Source organism: Ambystoma mexicanum, chromosome 2q (assembly GCF_040938575.1).
Source record: "Ambystoma mexicanum isolate Mex_15411 chromosome 2q, UKY_AmexF1_1, whole genome shotgun sequence".
Classification (NCBI taxonomy): domain Eukaryota; kingdom Metazoa; phylum Chordata; class Amphibia; order Caudata; family Ambystomatidae; genus Ambystoma; species Ambystoma mexicanum.
The window spans coordinates 907,175,684-907,200,022 of NC_090924.1; the positions used below are offsets into that span (position 1 = coordinate 907,175,684).

At 50.3% G+C, this 24,339-nt stretch overlaps 1 protein-coding gene across 4 annotated transcripts in view; it reads left to right on the forward strand.

Annotated features, from left to right (window-relative positions):
- Positions 1–24,339, forward strand: part of PALS2 (protein associated with LIN7 2, MAGUK p55 family member) — a 1,716,257-nt gene that overhangs the window by 1,625,783 nt on the left and 66,135 nt on the right. The gene's annotated exons all lie outside the window — the stretch shown is intronic.

Here is a 24,339-nt window from a genome sequence, read left to right on the forward strand (position 1 = left end):
GTAATTTAAAACAAGAGCCGTCACAAAACAACTCTCCATCGGCTCTTTCTGTGGGGTAGCACTTAAATCAACTCTCCCCTTTGTTTCTTCCTCAGTGACCATTAAGCAATCATGGGGGGGGGGGGTGATTCGTTGTCACCAATTTCTTTTATGGGTAGTGCCATTAATTCTGCAGGATTCAAAACGCTACACCTCATAATTTGGATATGGGGCGCGAACAAGATAATCTCATATCTTGTCAATCTAGCAGAGCTGAGGTGTTGCGTCTTTGTTCTATTTAATAGAACGTCTATGGCATGTGGCACCATCAGAATTAAAGTATGCCCCAATACCATTCCTTCCGTTTGTTTCACTGACGCAGCAGCCGCCGCGACAGATCGCAAACATCGTGGGAGTGCGCGCGCTACAGGGTCCAGCGCAGAAGAAAAATAGCCGCACGGCCTATTTCTTCCACCTTGTTCCTGTGTCAAAACCGCCAATGCACATCCTTCACTTTCACACACTGTCTAAAAACCTTTTCATAATTTGGTGTGCCCAAAACTGGAGCGGAACATAATGCAGTTTTCAATTGATCAAACCCTCTGACATTCCTCATCCCACTGTAAAGGCATAACCGCATCCTTTCTAGTCAAATTCACCATCGGTTTCACAATTAACGCAAAATTACTGATCCATTGTCGGCAATATGAAGCCATGCCTATTATGGCTCTGACTCCTTTCTGTGTCTTTGGAATAGGCATACAAAAAATACTTTCTATGCGTTCTGGCATTAGCCTTGTCCCCTCTTTCGAAAGTAGTTAGCCCAAATAAGCTACCTCCTTTCGATTATATTGAAATTTCTTCAAACTAGCTTTATTGCCATGTGCCGCTAGGTGTGATAGTAGTAATACAGTGCTTTCTTTACAAATCTCCTCTGTGTCAGCAGCTAACAATAGATCATCTATGTATTGCAAGAGTACGCAACGCACTGGTAATTCTAGCATGTCTAGCTGCTCTTTCAATGCTCTACTGTAAATACTCGGACTTTCCGTGCAACCTTGCGGAATCCGCGTGAATGTAAATGATCGTCCTCCTAATGTGAACGCAAACAAATATCTGCTGTCCTTGTCTGTCCACCGGAATGCTAAAGAACGCATTTTTTAGATCAACTACACTAAAGTATTCTGCTGAGACAGGTATCATTGTCAATATTGTAGTGACATCTGGCACTAAAGGAAATTGTGGATCTACTACTTTGTTTAGCGCGCGCAAATCAATTATGAAACGGTATGGTACTTCATTGCCTCCTTTTTTATAAACTGGAAGAATCGGGCTGTTGCATGTACTGCCTGTAATTTCTTCAATCACCCCTAATTTCACCAAATCTGTAGCAATACTCTTCAATCCTTTCTCACCTTCAGTCGAAATTCTGTATTGGGGAATTCGCGGTAGTGTAACACCCTCTTTCAAAATTATCTTTACTGGCTCTATATTCAAGCATCCTACATCATTATCAAGCGTTGCCCATATACAGATTGGCACTTTACTTAGTTCTCCTGGTAAAGTTTCAGACATGAATTCTGACACAGGGGCATCTTGTGGCCAAATCGTTAGGAACACCCCGTCTGCCGTGCAATGTATAACGGAACCTAACTTTTTCAACAAATTTAATCCCAACAGGTTCTCCCCACAATTTTCTGTTAAAAGGAAAGGACAATGTTCAATGAATGGTCCTATCGTAACTGGGACTGGTTGGGACACTGGGTTTATGACTGGTGTACCTGCGAACCCTACGGAAACATTCTTTTTCCCTGACAGTGGTATATCCGGAACCAAGTGATGGTCTATTGAACACTTTTGCGCTCCTGTATCTACAAGGAAGCGGTGCTCCTTATTCCCGACTCTCATTTCTACATAGGGTCCTCTCTGATTCACGGGAATAGACACTGGTTCCGACCCCTGTCCTGGGCTGTCCTATTGGGCAAATAACACATAGTCCGATGTGTAATCATTACTATTACTGTAATACGTGTTTGGCTCTGTATCGAAAAAGTTCCCACTCTTCCCTCTATTTCCCCCACTCTGGTTCCCATACTGTTGGTTTTGCTGTCCCTGACTCTGGTTAGGGTCACTTTGGTTTTGGGCTTGGTTTTGATTACCTCCATTATTGTGGTGCTGCTGCATACTATTCCTATTTGGACCATTCGCTCTTTGGTGCCCTCTTTGCTGTCTTCTCTGACCAGACCCATTTCTATTCTGCAGATGTGGACATTGCGCTCGCCAGTGTCCTTCTTATTTACAATACGCACACTGATTTGGTCCCCCATGCATATTCAAATTACTCCTTCCTTGTGCATTCCCTCTCCCTCTATTATGTCCTGCTACTTGCTGTAGTAGCACCCGTGTTTTCAGATTTACCCTATCCTTCTCCTATTTTTGTTTCTCCGCAGTCACTCTGTTCTCATAATATTGGGCCATGTGTAATACTTCGCCCAGCGTTTTTGCTTGCCATGCACTCTGTCATTATTAGGTTCTGGATTGGAAGTTTTAACCCCCTCACGTATTTGTCAACAAATAACCTCTTCCCCGCTTCCGAGCTCACATCCTGTCCACTGAAGTCTGTAAATACTTCTTCAAACCTGTTAAAATAATCTGTAGCTAACTCATCCTTGTCTTGTACACATGCAGTCGATTTGTCCCATTGAATTCTTTTCTCTGGGACAATAGCTTTTAATTTCTGTACTATGCGTGCTGATAATGCTACCAGGTTCGCTCCCGGTGTTCCTCCAACCGCTTTATTCCTGTCCTCTATTATCAAGTCCGCCCATGTGGCGCCAAAGGTCGTTATGTCATCCACCTTTCTTATTTGCTTCCATATGTCTGTTGGAAGGATCACTGGGAATATCGGGTCTATGTCACCCAGGGTAAGCACGGATGATTGCAGGCAGGACTCTAATTCCTTGTAGAACCCTGCAGGATTCTTTCTTATATCGGGAATCGTCTGCTTTATGTTATTCACCTCCTGTCTGGAAAAGGGGACATGTACATATTGGGCGGTATAATGGGCTGGTGTTACCTGCGCCGCTACGTTGCCCGTTGCGGGAACCTCTACTTTGGGCACAAAGGTAGGTGGGACCTCTCTCATAGGAAATGCCCCACTTACTGTCCCTCCCCCTTCTCTCATGTGCAACAATATTCCCAGATCAAGCGATAGGGCTGTTTCTCCTGTCTCTCGCTCTAGTGCTCTCTTATATACTGCCATTAATTCGGGTGGGCTGGCCTTGTTGTTTTTTATATCTTTGTCTAGTAAATGTTCAGCCATTGACTGCAGTGCTTTTCTTTTCATGGGCATGGAATATTCATCAAATATCTCATATATCTCCATTGTGGGGATACTGGGATCCGACATCCATCTTAACGCTTCTCGTATACATACTTTCAACTTGTCGCCCCTCTGCACTGACGACATTGAATGTCGTTGTCGTATATACGGCTCTACACCTTCCTTCCTATGTCTCCTGTTAACCTTACCCCTGTACCCAGGTGCAGTAAACATTTCGGCATAATCATTATCTAATTCATTTTTAAGTTCAAAAAGTCCATATACATGTTCTCTCACTTCTTCATCCCTCTCCCTACAGCGTGCTAATGCATTCAAATCCAACAATCACTGCGGTGTTAATTTCCCAATTAACTGTTTCCATCTCTCCACCAAATATTCACCCATGCATTCCAACACTACCTGTCTTTCGTTGCTTCTTCGGAAGTCATACATCGAAGCCAATGCTGCCGTCCCATCATTCCCGTCTATATATATTTCTGCCTATTGCTGCAATTCCACTTTACTTTCTTTGCTGATCGCATTGCGAGTTACCCTCGTGCATCTACTTTGTTCAGTCCCGCCTCTCGCCCCCGTGGTTTCAGTTTCACCCCCGGGAGGGACGGACGGTACCGAGTCTGTATCTAAGGCGGGAGGTGCGGATGGGACAACAAAAACGGGGAGTGTCTGCTGTGGGCCTGGTTGGCTAATAGGAAGTGTTACGTGCGCGGTCTGTGGCTGTGGGAGGGCTTGAGCTACAGGAGGGAGAGTTTGAGCTCCGGGCGGGGTTTGGGCACTAGTTACTGACATGTTTGGCCTCGCTTCTGATCTTGGGCCTTGTTTTGTATGGATCAATATGTTTTCTATCAATTCATCTGCTATGTGCAATTCTCGTTGTGGGTATATTTTTTCTATATTCAACTGGTCACGTCTACCTGACTTCCTTAGACTCTCAGTCCAGACACGAGGTTGTATTCCCAAAGCTAGGGTTTATTGCAAAGCAAATAGTCTCAGTTGGCCAACTCGGTCTCACGCCCCGCGAAGTGTATCTCTAGACCTCAAGAGACGCAAGAGAGTGAATTACGTACGTCAGTTACATATATACAAAATGCATATCATACAATCAGCTATGACATGTTTAACACCCCCCCTTTATTGGGTTTCTTTGAACTCGCTGTGATGATGGACACTTTCGACAATTATGACACCTTCAAATATCTATTCTAGTAACAATATGCAATTTGCAAGTGCGGAGGCATCTTTTAGTTGTTGAACAGAACAGTGTTATGCTCACCTGGCTCCCACAGGGGCGTCGGTCGGACCCGGACAGCTGCGGTCTCCACCCACGTGATGCGTAGTGCAGCGATGACTGACTGGATCTGCCCTCCTAATCTTGTCTGCTTAACCCATAGAAATATTCTCCTGCAAGTGGAGAGATGGATTTAGCCACTTGTGGATTCAAGTGATGGCACCCCCACAGTCCTCCCCAACTAATCACCTCCGAAATGCCCTCACAGCAATCTCATTTTATATTCTTGAACGATGAGCTCTCCATCCTGCGTGGATTTGCAGGGGTGCGTCGATTCCAGTTACTTCACTGGTTTGAAGGTTCGGGAGAGTTCCGGAGAGTATTGACTCTGAGGTTCCTGGTGAGGACCAGTAAGTATTAAGTTCATAGAGTTCAATATGTCCGATGTTCACTCTTGTTCCCCCCTTCCTTTCTTGTCTTGCAGCTGGCTCGTGAAAAGATGCTCTTGTGGCAGCTGGTGGCGCTCAGGTAAGAGTCTGTATTACCCGGCGCTGTCCAGTAAATGTTGCACGAGGAAAACGTGTTGTTTTGTCTCTCTTTACAGATGCGGCACGTGAAAATATGGAGAGTCACAAAAGGATGCCTCCGGTGGTAAATAAGGTAAGTCTATAGTGGTAAGAATTATATTTGTTGGTTCCCTCGGCTCACCTTGTGGTTTTCTTTTGTCTCCTAGGTGCCGAAGTTCGGCGAAGAAATGATGGAGGCAGCGCCGACCCGAAGGATGCTGTGAAGACTGGTGAGTATGGCGCGGCGCTGCAGCTGGAGGTGAGGCGCGTGCAGAAATGATGTTCTTTACAGGTCCGGAGACCAGATGGATCCAGAATCAGGTGTGGAATAGAAATGAGTTTGTTTTCTAACCTTGTCCCTTTCTTTCCTCTTTGTTTTAGGAGCTCCGGATTCGAGGCGGGCGTGGCAGAAGACTGGATGCAAGCTGCAGGCACGGTGAGTGTTACGCTGCTGGATGCAGAATAACGCGAAGTGTGTGTTGCTGGTCGGGCGTGGTTTACATAGCCTCAAAAGTGGTCCCAGGTAAGAAGTCCCTAGAACCACACCCAAGTAAAAAATAGTCCCTGTAGAAAAATTAGTCCCTTTCAGGCTTCATGTTGGATTGGAGTCATTTGCAGCATGGTCTGCCTGAGGTAAGTAATGACTATGAGCCTGGCGCCTTGGGCGCCAGGACTGATTCCTACTACGGGGCTGCTGAGGTTTTACTAAATGTCTAGATGCCTGCTCCTGGGGCTGATGGGCTTGGTCCGGATGCCTGGGGGTAGGCATTATGACACACAGTGCTTCTGTTCTTGGAAGCGAGCTACATATGGGGGAAGAGTCGCATTCCAGACCTTGCGATCTATGAGGTGCGATTCGTGTCCTGGGAGCTGACACGCTCTACAGGGCTCAGTAAAAGGGGGGCCGTAAGAAGAGCATAATTCAAGCTTTTAGCAGCTTTATTCTAGCATATTCTACCATATAATGAGACTGGCTGGAAGCTGTGAAATGATTAAATGCCCTGCAGCTCTGCTTCAAGGCTACATTCCGGAGGGACCCGGGCATTCCTTCCTGCCTACGTTGTGTTTCAACAAACTCTCGTTAGCCTCGCGGCCCTGCGGCCTTGTCCTTTCACGTTCAGCCAACAATGTTTAACAGTCGAGCAGTGTAAGCAGAAAATGTGCTGCAAAGCAATAATAACGGAAAGCAATGAGCAATTGTTAGAAAACAAAATGGCGATCCTTGTTACATCAAAATGGTCGTTCATTGGTAAACTCGGAAACCTATATGTCTGTCATATCGTGCATGAGACGGTTGGCCCACGGCCACCAAATTACGTTTGCCGTCAATCATGAGAGGTATCCATTTTTCTAGACTGACAGTTGTGGTAGTCTATTTGTTCCCCATTATGTCGGACTCTGGGTACACGTTTCTTCTAGCCGCTATATTTAAGAGCAGGAATAAGGCGAATCCTCTCACTTCTCAGGTGTCCGCCCTGGTAACCTCTCTTCTCGGGTGTCCACCCCGTTAACCTTTATTTATTTAATTATTCTAGAGTCATTATATATATTTATATTCTTCTCTACTTCTAACTATATTGTTTTTTGCCTCCTCCCTCTGTTACCTTTTTCCCTTTACTTGTTCTAAGGCATGCACTGTTTGCCAAAGCACTAAATTTTTGTTTCATTCACCATTCGCATTGTTCGTCTCTGGACCCTCAGGATCACCACCTTCGTTACCGCCTTCTTCAGCTGTTCGCCCGATCAGCTGCCCAAAGGAATGGGAAGGTATGTGTTGGGAAAACGGGTCCCTTCAGGCCATGACTGCAGTTGTCTTGCTTATTCTACCATTGTCTACGGGGAGCTTCACGGTCTATTCAGCCGAATGGCAAAGGACTTGTGATATTGCCAAAGACCTAGAGTTACTTTATGTTGACAATCAATAGGTGTCTTACTTCAATCGATAGTCGATAAACTATCCACTCTTTACTACGAAGTGTACGAGACACCCCCGGCCAGCCCATAGAGTCAGGGTTTGCTCTTCAGTACTTTAAGACGAGATAGCTGCACCTCGAGATGGATGGGGGTGCAGGGTCTTTTACTCCAACACAAATCAATAAGGACAACTCAGTGGTTTGGCAAAGGGGAGTCTGTTCAATGATAAGTACAAAAAACGGGGAAACATGGGAATCGACAGCAGTGCGACAGCCCGTCTCGCTTCAACTCCCTCGAATTTCATACAAAACATAACTTTTATACTCAAAACGTGTCATAATCTGACATATAACACTCAAAAGTTAACATGCAATTCTATTGGTTGGAAAAAGGTAACTTTAATATAGGTGCTATATCTGTATATGGTAACAAAGTGAGGGGATTGGGAAAATACTTTCAGGTGGGCACCTAAGCCCTTCCTTCATAAATGACTACTGTAAATGTCACTAATAGTATGATGTCTCATTGGTTCTGGTTCTACTAACTATAGGACCCTAGATTATTTGGTCCACTGTGATTGGGTTGGCATCAACCCCATGCATAACTCTCCACTTTGCCTAGCATCACGCAGAATGGTCAACCAGGTGCAGGGTGCCCCCTCAGCTACCCGGCCTTCCTCCAATTAAGGTTACAATCAATCATCACTTCAACAACTATGTGTCAATTATGTTACTGTGGTTGGCCTCGAAACTGTATCTTCTGGCTGGAAAGTTTTGATATCTCTGTCTGGGCAGATGCCAAGCGTAGGTGTGAACTCGTGCCTCCTCTCGCTTGGCTGGTCACGTGCTAGTACACCATGGATTTGCCTCGTTTCTCTCCATTTGTGCTTTTGTATTTCGATTCACCCTGCCACCTGCCTTCGCTTTCTTCTCTCGATTCTTCAGAGGTAGGATATTCTGTTCTTTGCTTTAATTAAAGTAGCTACTGTCTACAGCTTCTATCTATGTGACCTCAGCTTCCCTGGCACCAGCTGCCTCTGCCGAGTTTCGATTCAGCCTTTTTCCTCTTGATGCTAGAATATGGAACTTCTTGCGTTTGGCCTGTAATAACCTGAGTTGGTTCTGCTGCTTATGCAAAGTGGACCCGCACTTATAATATTGTGCTTAATTTTGAGGTAGATTATATACAATGGCGCTTGCCGCTCTATTCTTCTACTTGGCATTGCAAGCCGCACTGTTCTCTTTAGTTTCTTGCGGTTCCAAGCATATGTACAGGCGTAAACTGACTGTCTTGATTTTGCTTACAGCTCAACTTTCTTATGCTTTGATAGCTTTCTATCACTTTAAGCTCACAATCGCTTTTCTCAGGGTGTTTCGTCTTTGTGTCATTCTTGGTTCATCATTTGTTCTATCTGTGAGTCCGTCCGGGCTCTCGTGATGTCACCATTCACCCTCCATTAAGGATTTTCTGGTTTCTTCCTGTACAGTACTTAAACAATCTTCATTTCGTTTCATTTGCTGGTAGGGTTTTCTCAATGGGTACCTTACTGCCCATGGTTGTCTGGTTATTGGTACTTCAATAGGTATTGTTCTTCTAATAGGTACTGGGCAGAGCCCCACTGCGGCTCTCTGCTGGTTTGTTTGTTCATCATACGTCACATATCTCGGTGTGAACGTTCCTGGTACTTCAAAATGGGCAACTGGAGTGCAGGCTATATTTGGGACGTCCTCTACACGGGTACCATTAAAGGTTACTTGGCGGCACTGTCTATCTATAAGCGCTCATCTGAAGAATGTTCTTATTTTAAGATTCCTTTGATTTCTCACTTTCTTAAAGGACTGACTAATGTATTCCCGCCGTCACCTTTCCAGGTGCCGGTTTGGGATTTGAATTTGGTTTTGAAATTTCTCATGGGTGCTCCCTTTGATCCTTTGCACTCTTGTCCTTTGAGATTACTGTCCTTCAAGCCTGTGTTCAAGCCTGTGTTCTTGGTTGCGGTTACTAGGACAGGGTTGTAGTGAGAGTTTGTCCCTCCTTTCTACCTAAGGTAGTTTCTGAATACCATTTGAGTCAAAAGGTGGTGCTTCCATCTTTCAACCCTCCTCCTCATCCTGGTATGTAAGAGGAGCGACTCCATCGGGTGGATCCTAGGAGGGCTCTGAGCTTTTACATTTCTAGGATGTCCAGGGTCAGAGTGGACGATCAACTCATATCCTAATATGCTGGACACCGATTGGGCCAGGCTGTTACCAAACGGACCTTGTACAGGTGGATTATCCTCACCATTATGGAATGTTATCGATTGGTGGGTAAGGACCCTCCTGAAGGGTTGAGAGCTCATTCCACTAGGGGCGTGGCTACTTCCACCGCCCTCCAGAGGGGTATTCCTATTAAGAATATTTGTGATGCTGCTACATGGGCTTCCATCCACACCTTTGTAAAACATTATTCCCTGGATACTATCCATGGTCAGGATATGGCCTTTGGGAAGGCGGTTCTTTATTCCACAATCTAATTGGATACTCTAAATTCTGTTCCCTCCTCCATTTACTGGTACTGCTTTGGGAGTCTGTCAAAGATGTGGAATACAGTGGAGGACACAATCCATTCGAAGAACAAGTTACTTACCAACTGGTAACGTTCATTCGATGGGATGTTCCTCCAACTATTCCACATCGCCCTCCCAGCCTGCCCCTCAAGAGAATTTCCTATGCGATTGCAGCTTCCGTTTCCGCAAGGCTAAGTGCAGTTAAGCAGGTATGAGACTGGTGCCACACGTTCTGAGGGAAAAAACTTAAACTGAGGTTACGGGCGCAGTGTGTCCTGTTTATAACATCCTTTGACGACGTCCTCGACGGAGGCCTTCGAGGGACATTGACCCGACTCCATTGACGCAGGAGGCCCTCTGCCAAAAAAGTTTCCAAAGTGCACAGCTGTGGACATTACATGTCAAAGATGTGGAATACATTGGAGGACCATCCAGTTGAAAGAACGTTACCAGTTGGTAAGTAACTTGTTCATCTCAGTGCTGCCAGAGGAAATACTAGAGCATCAGATAGACCTTGACTTTGTAGCTCAACCGGAACTGTTGTGACAATTTTTTGGCTCGTACAACTCACTGGTTGAGATTGAGTTTCAACCTCATGCGTCAAGACAACATCCCAACAAGAGTCCCCATATCTTGAGAGTCCTTCCTCCAAGCCCACAAAATACAGGATCAGATAACATGGGACTGAAGATAGTGGGGCGAACTCCTGGATCCACAGGTCCCACAACAACCATCAGCCACACCACAGATGCCAGCAACTCAGGTGCTCATCTCCCTTTAAACCCTAGACTCTGAATTAAATAGAAGAGTACCGTTACCGGTTCAAACCCCATTTGTTCCACAGGTCGTAGGCACTCTTCGGTGACAGCACAATCCTAGCCACACTAGAGACCCCACTACTATCGCTGCCTGATGAACCTCTGCAACCAATAAGAACTGATGGAGAAGGTTCCACTTAGCAAACATGTGGAAGAGAGCAAGGGTTCCACAAAAGTAACCCTTGTGGGCGGTAGATCGGGAAGAGGGAGAACAGTCTCAGACCACAATCCTTGCTACAGAGATACAGATACCTCATCAATTTCAATATGTGCAAATGATGACTGTGAGGAAGATGCATCCACTAAGGAACACTCACCGGAGTATCCACCAAAGTGCTCACCATGTGATGAGATAGGAGGCTTCTGCACAATGTCCACAGCATGTGGTGGCTTGGGACTTTAACCTTCATATGACAAAAGGAATGTTTACTATTGGATCACATGGGCAAGAAAAGAAATCTGTCATGTTCATTTCTGGACCACGTCTGGGAGGACAGACTTTTAATTATATAATACCTATTTATGGCACCTTGCAACGCTCCAAAAATGCCTTACTGATTAGACTATGAAAGTCTGTGGTATCCAAAGGTACAAAGAGATGATTACTGATCTCCAAGTGCTCAGTCTCACTTGACAATGTAGGCAGAAAGGTGGACTTCTTCTGCGAGAAGATCTTGCCAACAGGGGGCCACCACAATTTAGGCCGCCAATGGCTTAGCCAACACGGTGAAGTATGGTAGAGAATTGTCGAGCTGAATAGCACCGTTACTGGAAGATCTTCCAGTTGATGAGCGCAGAGAAGCCCTTGACATGCTTAATGAGGGGAAAGATGTGTTCAAACATGGCATAAATATCACAGTTGAAGTTGTGGAAACAAGTGTTAAACAGATTTCCAAAAGGCTATATTATGCAGGTAAGGGTGGCCGTGATGTACAGATGTTCAGGCAGTGGTGCTGGATATGCCATTTGAGAGTGATGAGCTATTTGGGGAAAACAGATTGAGGTTCTCAAGCCCATAAAATCGGACATGGCTATTGGATCCTTGCAGAGCATAGACAGTTGTTACAAAGTCAGAAGCAGGAGTCAGACACTTGGGTACAGTTTTCTAGGACTTATTATCTTCAAAGTCAAACAGGACTACTCTTTCCCAAAACATCTCAATACAAGTACTACTATAATAAAAGCAAGAAAAAGTGTGCTCATCAGGATGTATAAACATCAATTTAGTGCTCGGTCCGGAATCTTACTGTAACCTATTCACTTTCCCAACCTCTCAAAAGAAAATAACACGACAACAAAGACATACTTCTGGGAACCTCCTACTGAAAGGGTTGGCTGCTGGGCTACAACCCCCACCACCTAACCCTATTCTTCTTTACCATAACCCCTTGCCCATATTTTCAGTTCCAGTTATACAGTTTGTCGTGTTGTAGTTCGTCTCAGTACTCAAGCCCAGGCCTCTGTGCGTCTCTTCCCAGTCTTGGTTTCTATCAGTCTTTCTCCCTTCGGGGAGTCTTTCATTTTTCTTGTTCAACAGCATGGGGTCTGGCATGGATTCACATGCTCATGAATATTCCCCGTCGTCAGGCTGGGAATCCTCGGTAAAGAAAAATCGGTATCAGTTTCGTTTCTGATCTGTCTTTCGTAGTAGTAACCAATCACTGATCTCTGCGTCATACTGACCACAGCCAATGACTGCCCTCTACCTAAACCCCGCCTCTGGCAGCCATCTTCAGATTTTTACCACACGTGTTGGGAGTCCTCGTGCTTAGCGCTTGAGCTTTTACTGCGTGTTTCGCGCTTTTTCAGGTGAATTTTCACATTTTTTCGGTTAATCGAGCCTCAAGCTCCACCGTTTCTACTCCTGTTAACGGCCACCCGTTACGGGATTTTCCTACGCCCCTCAAGGGTGAAGATTTCGTCAAATCAACTTCTTGGAGGATTCCAGACGATTCGCGGCCTACTTCGAGATGGCCCAGGACGCGAGTTTGTCACCCGGACGCAAGCTGTTTCGCAGCTGCCCTGGATGCGGGCTGCAGAATGTGTTTAAGGAAGACGAACATTCGCGATGCCTCTACTGTCTTCATGGGGACAAGACTCATGTAGAGAAGGACTGCCAGTTCTGCAAGAACTTGTCGGAGCGGACCATGAGGGACCGTCGATCCCGTCTCGCCAGCTGGTTGGAGAAGGGCTCAACGGGTGAGAAGAAGAAGAAAGGGTCCGAGCGGGCTTCTAAGTCCTGTGCGGGCGCCCCGGCGACGGGGGCCCAACACCAGGCCAAGTGCTGCGAGTCCGCTGGCTCCGGGAGCGCCGAAAAGTCAGGCTCTTCGGTCGCCAGGCAGGGCGCACCTTCCCCGGCACAGTCAACCACGAGCCAGCGCTCCGGTTCGGGGAAGAGGAAGTCCGAGACCCCGGGTAAGCTTCGGGAGAAGCCCCGTCCGATCTCGGAAGAGGGGGAGCGAGGCGTCGCCCCTCCCCCTTAGGAGAAGGCCCGGGAAGCACCTAAGGTGGTGAAGGCCCCTACCCAGCAGGCAAAGGCTTCTATCGAGGCGATCGCGGCGACTCTGGCCAAGTCGGCAGAGACCCCGCCAGCGGAGACTGCCTCCGGGACTAGAGTTTCCCTGCCGCCAAGGAGGGAATCCTCTTTTCAGCCCATCGTCATGGCCACCATGATCGAAGAAGTGAGGGGGGGCACGGTAGCCTCCTCGAGCTCGGAGTCAGCCTCGAAGGAGGAACTGACCGAGGCCGTGAGGAATCTCGAAGTCCAATTCGAGAAGGTTCGATCCCGTAAGGATGATCCTCGGGAGATAACCGAGGAAGATGGCGAGGAAGAGCAGCCTTCCCTTCCGGCGCAGCCGGAACCTAGGCCTCAGTATAGCTCGGCGGCCATTTTGTCTGCGATCTAGTCCTTATGCTCTGAGATAAGGACGAGATTACCACGGCCCAGGCCGGAGGACCCGCAACCTGGCCCGTTGGGAAGTCCTCAGAACAAACGACGGAGGACCCAACCCTTTCCTCCACTCGCCCCCGTAAGGCCTACGGTTCCCTCCTCATCCTCCCACGAGTCGGGAGATGACGGTGCGATGGGCTCGACGACGGGTTCTGAGGGCGACGACGACGGAACGGGGCTCCCGTCTCGTTGCACGGGCCTCGCCGCCCGACGAGATTGGCTCATTCAACGCCATGATCGCCAGGGCGTCCGAATTGTTCCAGCTCTGCCCGGAGGAGCAGAAAAAGGAAGGTTTCCTCTATCAGCGCCGGGAGGCCAAGAGGAAGACTGTCATCGCGGTGCCTCTAATCGCGGTGCCTCTAATCGATGACATCTGGGAGGAGGGCCTGTCTGTTCTCAAGAACCCCTCCACGGCACCAGCCAAACGGGACCGGTACGAGAAGAAGTACCGGGTCCCCGAAACCGCTCCCCTGTCCCTCAGGGCCCAGCCAACGCCAGACTCGGACGTTTCAGCGGCGGCGAAGAAGAAAGCGGCGGGATCAGGAGCCTCGACGTCGAATTCCCCGCCGGACGACGAGGGAAAGAAGTTGGACGCCATGGGGCGGCGGGTCATTTCGTCGGCGGCGACGACGATCAAAGCGGCCAACGCCCTGGCGATCGTGGCCCGTTACGACAGGGAGCTCTGGTTTAAGCTGGCCCCCATATTGGACTTCCTACCGGACGACAAGAGGTCCGAGGCCCTGGAAATACTTCAGGAAGGTGAGGTGGCGTCGGACCACGCCATAACGGTGGCAACCGATATTGCCGATATCGGGTTCCGCCAGCTGGGCAACAGTGTTTGCCTACGACGACGGGGTTGGCTCCGGGCGACCGACTTCCGTCAGGACGTCCAGACCAGGGTGTTGGACATGCCGTTCGACGGCAGCAACTTGTTCGGGAAGGCGGTGGACGAATCCCTCCAAGCCATACAAGGACACGGAGACGGCCCACGCCCTAGGAGCCCTTCAGCAACGACGGCCCTTTCGGAGCTCCGGAGGCAGACAGGGTGCCTCCAAGGGATCCAGCGGTGGCTCGTCGTCCTACCGCCAGGTGGCACGCTCCTCGTCGCAGGAGGCCTACAGGGGTCGCGGTAAGCAGGGAGCACCTCACCGCCGTCGGCAAGGTGGCCAGGGCAAGGCCACCACCTCTAAGCAGGACTGAACCGGCCGTGGTGTCGGGCCCCCACCGAAGCACCCCGGTGGGAGGTCGGCTGATGAAGTTCATCGGCGTGTGGAAGTCCATCTCCACCGACCGTTGGGTGCTGGATACCCTGGCAAGAGGACACTCTGTCGAATTCCTGAAGTGCCCTCACGTTCCACCTGTGGCCAGGAAGGAAAGTCACGTCCCGCAACTGCTGTTGGAAGTACGGGCGATGCTCAGAAAAGGCGCCATCGAGCTTGTCCCAAAGAGACTGCGGGGCTCCGGGGTGTACTCAAGGTACTTCCTCGTCAGGAAGACGGGCGGCTGGCGCCCCATCCTGGACCTTTGTCGTTTGAACAAATACATCCGGTCACAAAAGTTCAGGATGGTCACCCTCCAGCACATACTGGGACAGCTGGAGGAAGGCGACTTTCTATCGTCGTTGGACCTGGAGGATGCATACTTCCACGTTCCCATCCTCAAAAGTCACTGAAATTTCCTCAGGTTCGTTGTCCAGGGATGCCACTACCAATTCAGAGCACTGCCGTTCGGATTGAAGTCGGCCCCCAGGGTCTTTACTAAGTGCCTAGCACCTGTGGCGGCGCGGCTGCGCCTGCAGGGGATTCACGTCTACCCCTACCTGGACGACTGGCTCATCTGCTCGAGGACGAGGGAACTCGCTGTCGAACACACTGCGAGGACCGTCCAGCTACTTACAGACCTGGGATTCGCCATAAATTACCCAACGTCCCACCTGGTGCCGTCGCAGGTGGCTCTGTTTCTGGGAGCGAAGCTCGATAGAGTGAGGCGCCTGGCGGCACCGTCGGAAGAACAGATGAAGACCATTCTAGGCAAAGTGCAGCGCCTGCTAGCCACGGACGTGGCCAGGGTGAGGTCCATCAAGTCCCTCCTGGGGATGATGTCCTCTTGCATCTACCTGGTGCGCCTCTGCAGACTACGGATGCGCCCTCTTCAAGAATTTCTCGACGCCCGTTGGATGCAGGCGACGGGCACCTTTGAAGACAGGGTCCCCCTCAACGAGGTGTTCCGGCGGGCGATTGAATGGTGGGGCGTTCGAGCGCACCTCACGGCGGGCAAGGACTTTCAGACGCCGGCGTACCAGGAGACTGTGACGACGGACGCCTCCCCGGAAGGTTGGGGCGCCCACACCGGAGATCTCCACGCAAGAGGCCTCTGGCTCCTGGAGGAGAGGCTCCTGCACATCAACGTCCTGGAACTCCGAGCCGTGTTCTGGGCTCTCAAATCGTTCCTCCTGTCGCTCAAGGGCAAGGTGGTGCGGATCTTCACGGACAACACCACGGCAATGTTTTACATACGGAAGCAGGGAGGCACCAGATCCCCAGCCCTATCCAAGGAGGCACAGGATCTGTGGCACTGGGCGGTCACCCAGGGGATGTTCCTGGTTCCCTTCCACCTGGCAGGAGAAAGAAACACCATCGCCGACTCGCTCAGCAGGGAGCTGCGTGCGTGTCACGAGTGGGAACTGCGCCAGGATCAGGTGGATCAACTCTTCCGACGATGGGGCAAACCCCAAATCGACCTGTTCGCAACAGCGACGAACTCGAAGTGCAAGAGGTTCGCCAGCAGGTTTCCCCAGCCGAGAAGCATGGGCGATGCGTTCTCGTTCCCCTGGGACGGCCTATACCTGTATGCGTTCCCTCCGTTGCTGCTTCGACTCATCAACCAACTCAAGAGGTCCCGGTGCAGGATGATCCTCGTCGCACCGGCGTGGCCGAGGCAGATCTGGTTCCCGGACCTTCTGGACTTGTCAACGTCCCCTCCCATCAAGCTGTCGGCGGACGCGGACCTTCTCTCCAGAGAAGGAGGCGCCATCTTCCACCACGACCCGGCGTCGCTGAACCTGCAGGCCTGGCTCCTGCAGCGCTAGAGTTTGGAGGCTACGATATACCGGCCGATTGCAGAGAGGTTCTTGCAAAGGCCAGGGCGTCCTCGACTCTCAAATGCTACGGTCATAAGTGGAAGAGGTTCTCTATCTGGTGCCGAGCACAGAAGATCAACCCCCTACGGATTACGGCCCCTCAAGTGCTGCCGTACCTGCTATCGCTGGCAAAGGCTGGGCTAGCCCACGCCTCCATTAAGATTCATCTGGCGGCGATCTCCAGATATACCAGAACCACAGGACGGACGTCCCTGTGGTCCCATCGGCTGGTAAAAGAGTTTATGAAAGGACTGTGCCGGTCATTCCCGCCGGTGAAGGCCCCGGCGTGGGAACTTAACGTGGTGCTGACCAGGCTCATGGGGCCCCCATTCGAGCCGATGCACTCCGCACCGATGAAGTTTGTGTCGTGGAAGACTGCATTCCTGGTGGCCATTACCTCCGCACGATGAGTGGGAGAGATCCAGGCCCTGTCCTGCAAAGCACCGTACTTGACTTTCCATGCCTCGAGGGTGGTGCTTAGGACGCACCCCTCCTTTATGCCCAAGGTGCCGTCGGACTTCCATCTTAACGAGCCCTTGGTGTTACCTGTTTTCTTCCCGTCTCCTTCGTCGCCGGCCGAGAGGACTTTGCACTCGCTGGATGTGGCTAGAGCGCTGAAGTTCTACGTGGACCGCACAAAGTGTTTCCGGAGGACATCACAGCTATTCGTGAACTTTGGACCTGTGAATCAAGGGAAGGCTCTCTCGAAGTCTTCTATTTTAAGATGGCTCTCCGGCTGCATCATGCACTGCCACCGGTTGGCTAACTGACCGCTGCCAGGCCATCCGAGAGCCCATTCGACCAGAGCGATCGCTGCTACTAGGGCGTTCTTATCTGGTGTGCCCCTGCTGGACATCTGCAGGGCTGCTACGTGGAGGTCGACGCACACCTTCACGAGATTCTACTGCGTCGATCGGGATTCCAGGGAGGAGTCAAGGGTCGGCCAAGCAGTGCTGCGCAACCTGTTCGCCTAAGGTGAGCCTGGTGAGGAGGTAAGAATTGCTTAATGTTGAGTTTTGGATGTAATGCTTAATGTTGAGCCTTTGCCACCTCCCGTGGTTGTGCATGTGTATACTGCTATGTATTCTTTTATTCATGAGCATGTGAATCCATGCCAGACCCCATGCTGGAGAAGGAACAAGTTACTTACCTGTAACTGTTGTTCTCCAGCATGGGTCTGGCATGGATTCACATGCAAACCCTCCCGCCTACCCCTCTGCGGCTCTTCACTTGGTCATACTGCCACTTCACGTGCTACCAAATCTAGGATGGCTGCCAGAGGCGGGGCTTAGGGAGAGGGCAGTCATTGGCTAGGGTCAGTATGACCCAGAGATCAGTGATTGGTTACTACTAAGAAAGACCGATCAGAAACGAAACTGATACTGACTTTTCTTTACCGAGGATTCCCAGCGTGACGACGGGGAATATTCATGAGCATGTGAATCCATGCCAGACCCATGCTGGAGAACAACAGTTACAGGTAAGTAACTTGTTCCTTCTCTACTCTCACACTCCCCACTCTGGGGCTTTCCTCCATTTCCTTCCCCATTACAGATTTCTCTTATTTCTCCCTACTTTGGTGATCCCTCTTTCTCCCCATTCTGTGATTTCTTTGCTCTATCCCAGATGCACGTGATTGTGTAGCCGAAAAGAATGAATTTGAAATGTTCGGCATGTCCTAATCACATACATCCCCCTCGCCCTCTATCCCCCCACCCTCAACCCTTAAATTTTACCTGCGGCAGCCCACATACCTGCTGTCCCTCTCCACTGCTCTTTCCCTGTGACGCGAGTTCCGCCTTTCCATAGAGTCGGAACTTGTTTTTTAACTTTTTGTCCCCCACTTTGAGGACACCCCTGCAACCCCTGAATTCCCTTAATGTCGATCAAAAGGAGTGGGGGACACACCTGCTCCCCTTATTCGAAATTTTTGGAATTCGACTTTTTTTAACACTGCCGTATTCAGCATTTTGATGCATTTGTTTTTTTCCCCCAATCGTATTGGGTAGTACCGTCTATCCCCACTCCGGCTGTCATCCTTCTCATTCCCATCTCTGCGGTTTCTTCCTTCTCTGGGTTGACTCTTGCTCTCTCTCCACTGTAGGGTTTTTTCCTTCTCTCCCTACTCTGGATCTTATCTCTTGCTCACATCCCACTCAGGGGTTCCTTCCTTCCTCTCCACTCTGGGGTTTTATTCTTACTTATTCCCCGCTATGGAGTTCTCTCCTTCCTGCCTTACTCTGCACAACTTTAGCTGGACTCCGCATTGACTGCCGGCAATGTGTAAGTGGCTTCTAGTCAGTGTTTCGCTTCAGCCCTCCAAAATATTTTGTCCTTGCTGCGCCAGCCGCTCATCCGCTGTACCTCGCTGCTCTCTTCCAGTGTGCGTCAAGGATGGCCATGCCACATCTGAAGTTCTCTCTTACTGGCATCACCCCATGTGGGTGCTTCAGAGCAGTTAAACTCCACTGGACTTCTGGATAATCTCTCCTGATTGGTTCTTCTAGGGAGGCTTCTCTAGGGGGCTGGTTTTGCTCTTCTCTAGGGGGCTGGTTTTGCTCTTCTCTAGAGTCTTCCATGCAAATTGGGCATATGTTGCGTCAGAAGCCGAGTCAGTCATTATTGACGGGGTTATATGGTTATCATACCACCTAGCCCCTACAAACCCCATAAGTTTTAGTGCCCTGGGGGGGAGGGATGGTAACCACCTGATATTTTCCTGTCCCTTAAGTGGGAGTCTCCTCCAGAGGGGTCCCATTTACCCTGTACCCTAGGGGGTGTTAAGAGTAGCGTGATCAACTCCCTTGTCCCAAAGGGGGTGACACTCCCTTGTGGGGAAGTTATGAACTCCCTGGGTTCATATCACTGTCCTATCTGCCCTTTCCAGGCACAATTGAAAGATCTGCCTCCTGCACAAAGGGAAGGGCAGTCCTAACACGACCTGCATTATAACAACCAAGGTTTTTGCCAAAAAACAGAGAATATTGCCTGTGTTAGGATTACTGCACAACAGCAAGGTACAGGGGATTGTTCCAGTCAAAAGGTCAATTCTCCAAACAGCAGGTTTGACTCAACTCCCCTCATGCACAGCACCCTGATTTTGGGGTGTTGGGGGGTGTTGTGTAACCTGGTTCTACAACCAGTAGGTCTCCGGGTAACTTTAAGAGGGATGGGTCATGAAACACGGTCATATGTTGGAATTCAGGAAGGAAAAAGCCCCCCAAACATTCCACCATTCAAAAACGCTACACGGCAGAGAAAGGAGCTTGAACAAGAAATAAACTTCCTACTGCAAAAATGACCCATTGAGGACGCAAAGAGGAGAGCAAAACAAACCAGACGGCAAAAGAAACCAGACGGCAGTTGGAGAGCCATATTGGACTCAGGACAACAGAACAAGTTTAGAAAGAAACACAAGTTCAAGATGGTAACCCAGTGAGACATTGCCTTCCTTACAGCACAAGAACTATTTGGCATTGCTTGAACTTCAAGATGCATATTTTCACATATCAATCCACAAACCTCACAAAAATCCTTCAGTTTTGGGTCAACAAAGAACACTTTCAGTTCAAAGTTCTGCAATTTTGGCTCAAACTGTCTGGTTTCCCTGGCCACTCACCTCTGGCGGAGCAGTCACCAAGTATTTCCATGTCTAGATGGTTGGCTGATGCCAGGGGGCGACAGTGAACTAGACAAAAGTGGTCGAGAGAGATTCACACTTTACACTCTTGAATTCTCCTTCAACTATAGCCAGCACTGAATTTTATGTTCGTTGAACACTTTTTTACACATCGCATTTGCTAGTGAATCCCTGTCATGAGAGGAAACGGGTCATTCTCTCCATGGTCCGAAGGTTCCATAACATTCCAGCAGTGTCCATGCGAACCTATTTGTCACTTCTGGGAAGCCTGTCATCTTGCATCCCACTCATCCCTGAATGAAGGTTACGGATGAAACCTGATCAAGCGTTTATTAGCAGCAGATTGTCACAACTTTATGGAAAATGGGAGAAGATTATCTCAGAACAAAGGGATCTTCTCAAACGTCTACAAATGTGGAATTGGCCATGCAATCCATCAAAAGGCCCCACCCCCTTTTACGGAAGCCACTACATCAGGAAATGGTGGTTACAGCCCCTCCAGGGGTGGAACTAGGGGGTGGTCTACTGCACCACTACATTGCAAAAGGGCACTGGTCAGAGGTTGAACAGCTCCACATCAATGTTCTGGAACTCAGGGCTGTCTAAGTGGCACTTTGATCTTCCCCTCACTCCAGAAAGGGAATATAGTCAGAATTCTAGCGGACAATACAACTACCATGATCCAAAAACAGGAAGTGACACACTCCCCTGTTTTCTCCCAAGAAGTACAACAGCTGTGGCATTGAGCCATCCGAAGCATCATTCTGTAGGCCTTCAACCAATTGGGAACACAAAACTCCCTGACTGTGTGATCCGCAGGAGCGTGCCACGATTGAAGTTGAATGATCAGCAGTTAACGTGCATATTCAAGAAATTGTGAAAACCCCATGCAGACTCATTTGCCACAATCCAATAATAAATGCAAGCAAATTGCGAGCAGATTCCCTCAGAGGAGATCCAAGGAGTAAGTGTTCTCATGCCTGTGGAAAGGAATGTTTAAGTATACTTCCCCAGCCCCTATACCCCCAAACCTCCCTCTCCCTACACACCTCAGACTGCTGGTCAGGAGGGTGTTGACCAACATGAGACCATCTTTGCCTGCTCATTTTTATAGCTCCAGCCTGGGCCAGACAGCTTGTGGACAACCTCTCCAGGGATGGGGGCCGATATACCACCCTGACCCGAAATTACTCTACCCGACAGTTTGGCTCCTGACTTCTCAAAATTCATACATTTAAATATCTTTGAGGAGTGCTAAACAGTGCTGCAGGTCGCAAGAGCGGATTCTACAATCAAAACGTACGCTCTTAATTGGAAACACAATTGCTTTTTGTGTAAGGACCACAGCTTGCAAACATTTCCGATACTACCAAACCGGCTTGCTATGTTTGTTGTCCTTAGTTCAAAGTGGATTGTCATATGCTTCTATGTGGGTAGTTTTGAGCATGCTATCCCACTATACCTGTAGGTCTTCTCACAAAGAATAATTAAGCAATTAATGAAATGTCTACTTTGCACTTTCCTGCTTGTGCAGCACATCGCAGCCAATTGGAGCCTAAACAGTGTTTCTCCAGCATGGGGTCTGGCATGGATTCACATGCTCATGAATATTCCCCGTCGTCAGGCTGGGAATCCTCGGTAAAGAAAAAATCAGTTTCGTTTCTGATCTGTCTTTCTTAGTAGTAACCAATCACTGATCTCTGGGTCATACTGCCCCCAGCCAATGACTGCCCTCTCCCTAAGGCCCGCCTCTGGCAGCCATCCTCAGATTTTTACCGCAAGTTCAAGTGTTGGGAGTCCCCGCGCTTTAGCTCTCGAGTTTTTGCTGCGTTTTCGCGCTTTTTTCTCATTTTTTCGGTTTAATCAAGCCTCAAGCTCCACCGTTTCTGCTTCCGATAACGGGGACCCGTTTCGGAATTCTTCTACGCCCCTCAAGGGTGAAGTTTTCGTCGAGTTTACACTTCTTGGAGGATTCCGGAAGATCTGCGGCCTACCTCAACGGACATGGCCCAGGACAAGGGAAGCTCGCCGCCCGGATCCAAGCTGTTCAGGTGCTGCCCTGGATGCGGATTACAAAATGTTTTCAAGGAGGACGAGCAATCGCGATGTCTCTACTGCCTTCATGAGGACAATACGCACGTGGAGAAGGACTGTGCATTCTGCAAGAACCTTTCGGAACGGACCAAACAAGATCGTTGTTCCCGCCTCGCCGCCTGGCTGGAGAGGGCACAGCAGGTGAGAAGGTGAAGAAAAAGTCTGAACGGGCTTCTAAGTCCTGTGAGGGCGGCCCGGCGACAGGGGCCCAACAGAAGGCGAAGCTCCGCGAGTCCGCGGGCACCGGAGCGCCGAAAGGTCATGCTCTTCGGCTGCCAGGCAGGGCGCGACTTCCCCGGCACGTTCAACCACGAGCCAGCGCTCTGGTTCGGGGAAGAGGAAGTCCGAGAACCCGGGTAAGCTACTGGAGCGGCACCGGTCAATCGCGAAGGGACCCGAAGGGGAGCGAGGCGCTGACCCTCCCCCCAAGGCGAAGGCCCAGGATGCACCTAAGGTGGTGAGGGCTTTGATCCAGCCGGCAAAGACCTCTATCGAAGTGATCGCTGCGACCCTGGTGAAGCCGGCTGAGACTACACCAGTAGAAACGGCCTCTGGGGCCAGAGTATCCCTGCCACCGCGGAGGGAATCCTCTTTCCAGCCCATTGTTAAGACCCCTGTGAAGTCTCCGGCGGAAAAGGAGGGGTGGGGAGGCCGGTGGCCATTACAGACTCAAAATCAGCCTCTGAGGAGGATCTGGTGGAAACCGGGAAGGGCCTTAACGAGAGGTTCATAGGCCTCAACGAGAAGGTTCGATCCCAGGGGATGGTTCCCGCTGATGTGATCGAAGATAGCGACGAAGAGGGCCCAGTGGAGCGGCCATCCCGTCCGTCGCAGCCATTACCCGAGCCCCAGGATAGCTCGGCGGCCATTTTGTTGGCGATCCAATCCTTATGTACTGAGATAAGGACGAGGTTACCACGGACCCCGATGGAGGATCCAGAACCAGGCCCGTCAGGAAGCCCTCCGAACAAGCGGAGGAGAGTCCACCCCGCTCCTCCCTTTGTACCCACGAGGCCTGTGGACCCCTCATCCCCCTCGCCGGACCCTAGAGAGGATACGGCGACGGATACAGCGACTGGGACGGACGATGACATCGGCGATGACACAACGGACATCCCGTCATCACCCCCCCCCCCTCGGGCTTCTCGACCCGACGAAATTGGCTCCTTTCACGCCATGATAACCAGGGCATCCGAGCTCTTCCAGCTCTGCCCTGAAGAACAGAAAAAGGAAGGGTTTCTTTACCAATGATGAGAGGCCAAGAGGAAGACGGTCCTCGCAGTGCCGTTGCTCGACGACATCTGGGACGAGGGGCTGGCTATCCTCAAGAACCCTTCCACGACACCCGCCAAGAGGGACAGGTACGAGAAGAAGTACCGAGCCCACAATGCCGCCCCCTTGTGCCTCAGGGCCCAGCCCACGCCGGACTCTCATCTCGGCAGCGGCCAAGAAGAAAGCAGCGGGTGCAGCGGCTTCAACTTCCACTTCCCCGCCGGACTGCTAGGGCAAGTAGTTGGACTCCATGGCGGCGACGACGATTAAGGCGGCCAATGCCTTAGCGATCGTGGCCCGCTACGACAGGGAGCTTTGGTTCAAGATAGCTCCCCTGCTAGACTTCCTACCGGATGAGAAGAGGGCGGAGGCCCTACAAAATCTGCAGGAAGGAGAGGTGGCGTCGGATCATGCCATAACGGTGGCAACGGACATTACCGATACCGGATTTCGCCAACTGGGCAAGGGGGTTTGCCTCCGACGACGAGGATGGCTCAAGGCGCGGACTTTCGCCAGGACGTCCAGACCAAAGTGTTGGATATGCGGTTCGACGGCAACAACCTTTTGGGAAGACGGTGGACGAGTCGCTCCAGGCCATCAAGACCGACTCGAAGACGGCCCGGGCCCTAGGGGTACTTCAACAATGACGGCCCTTTCGGAGCTCCGGAGGCAGACAGGGTGCCTCCAAGGGATCCAGCGGTGGCTCTTCTAAATACCGCCAGGCGGCCCGCTCCTCGTCCCAGGAGGCCTACAGAGGTCGCGGCAAGCAAGGGGGATCCCGCCGTCGTCGTCAAGGAGGCCAAGGCGGCAAGGCCTCCTCCAAGCAAGACTGAACCGGCCGTGGCATCGGG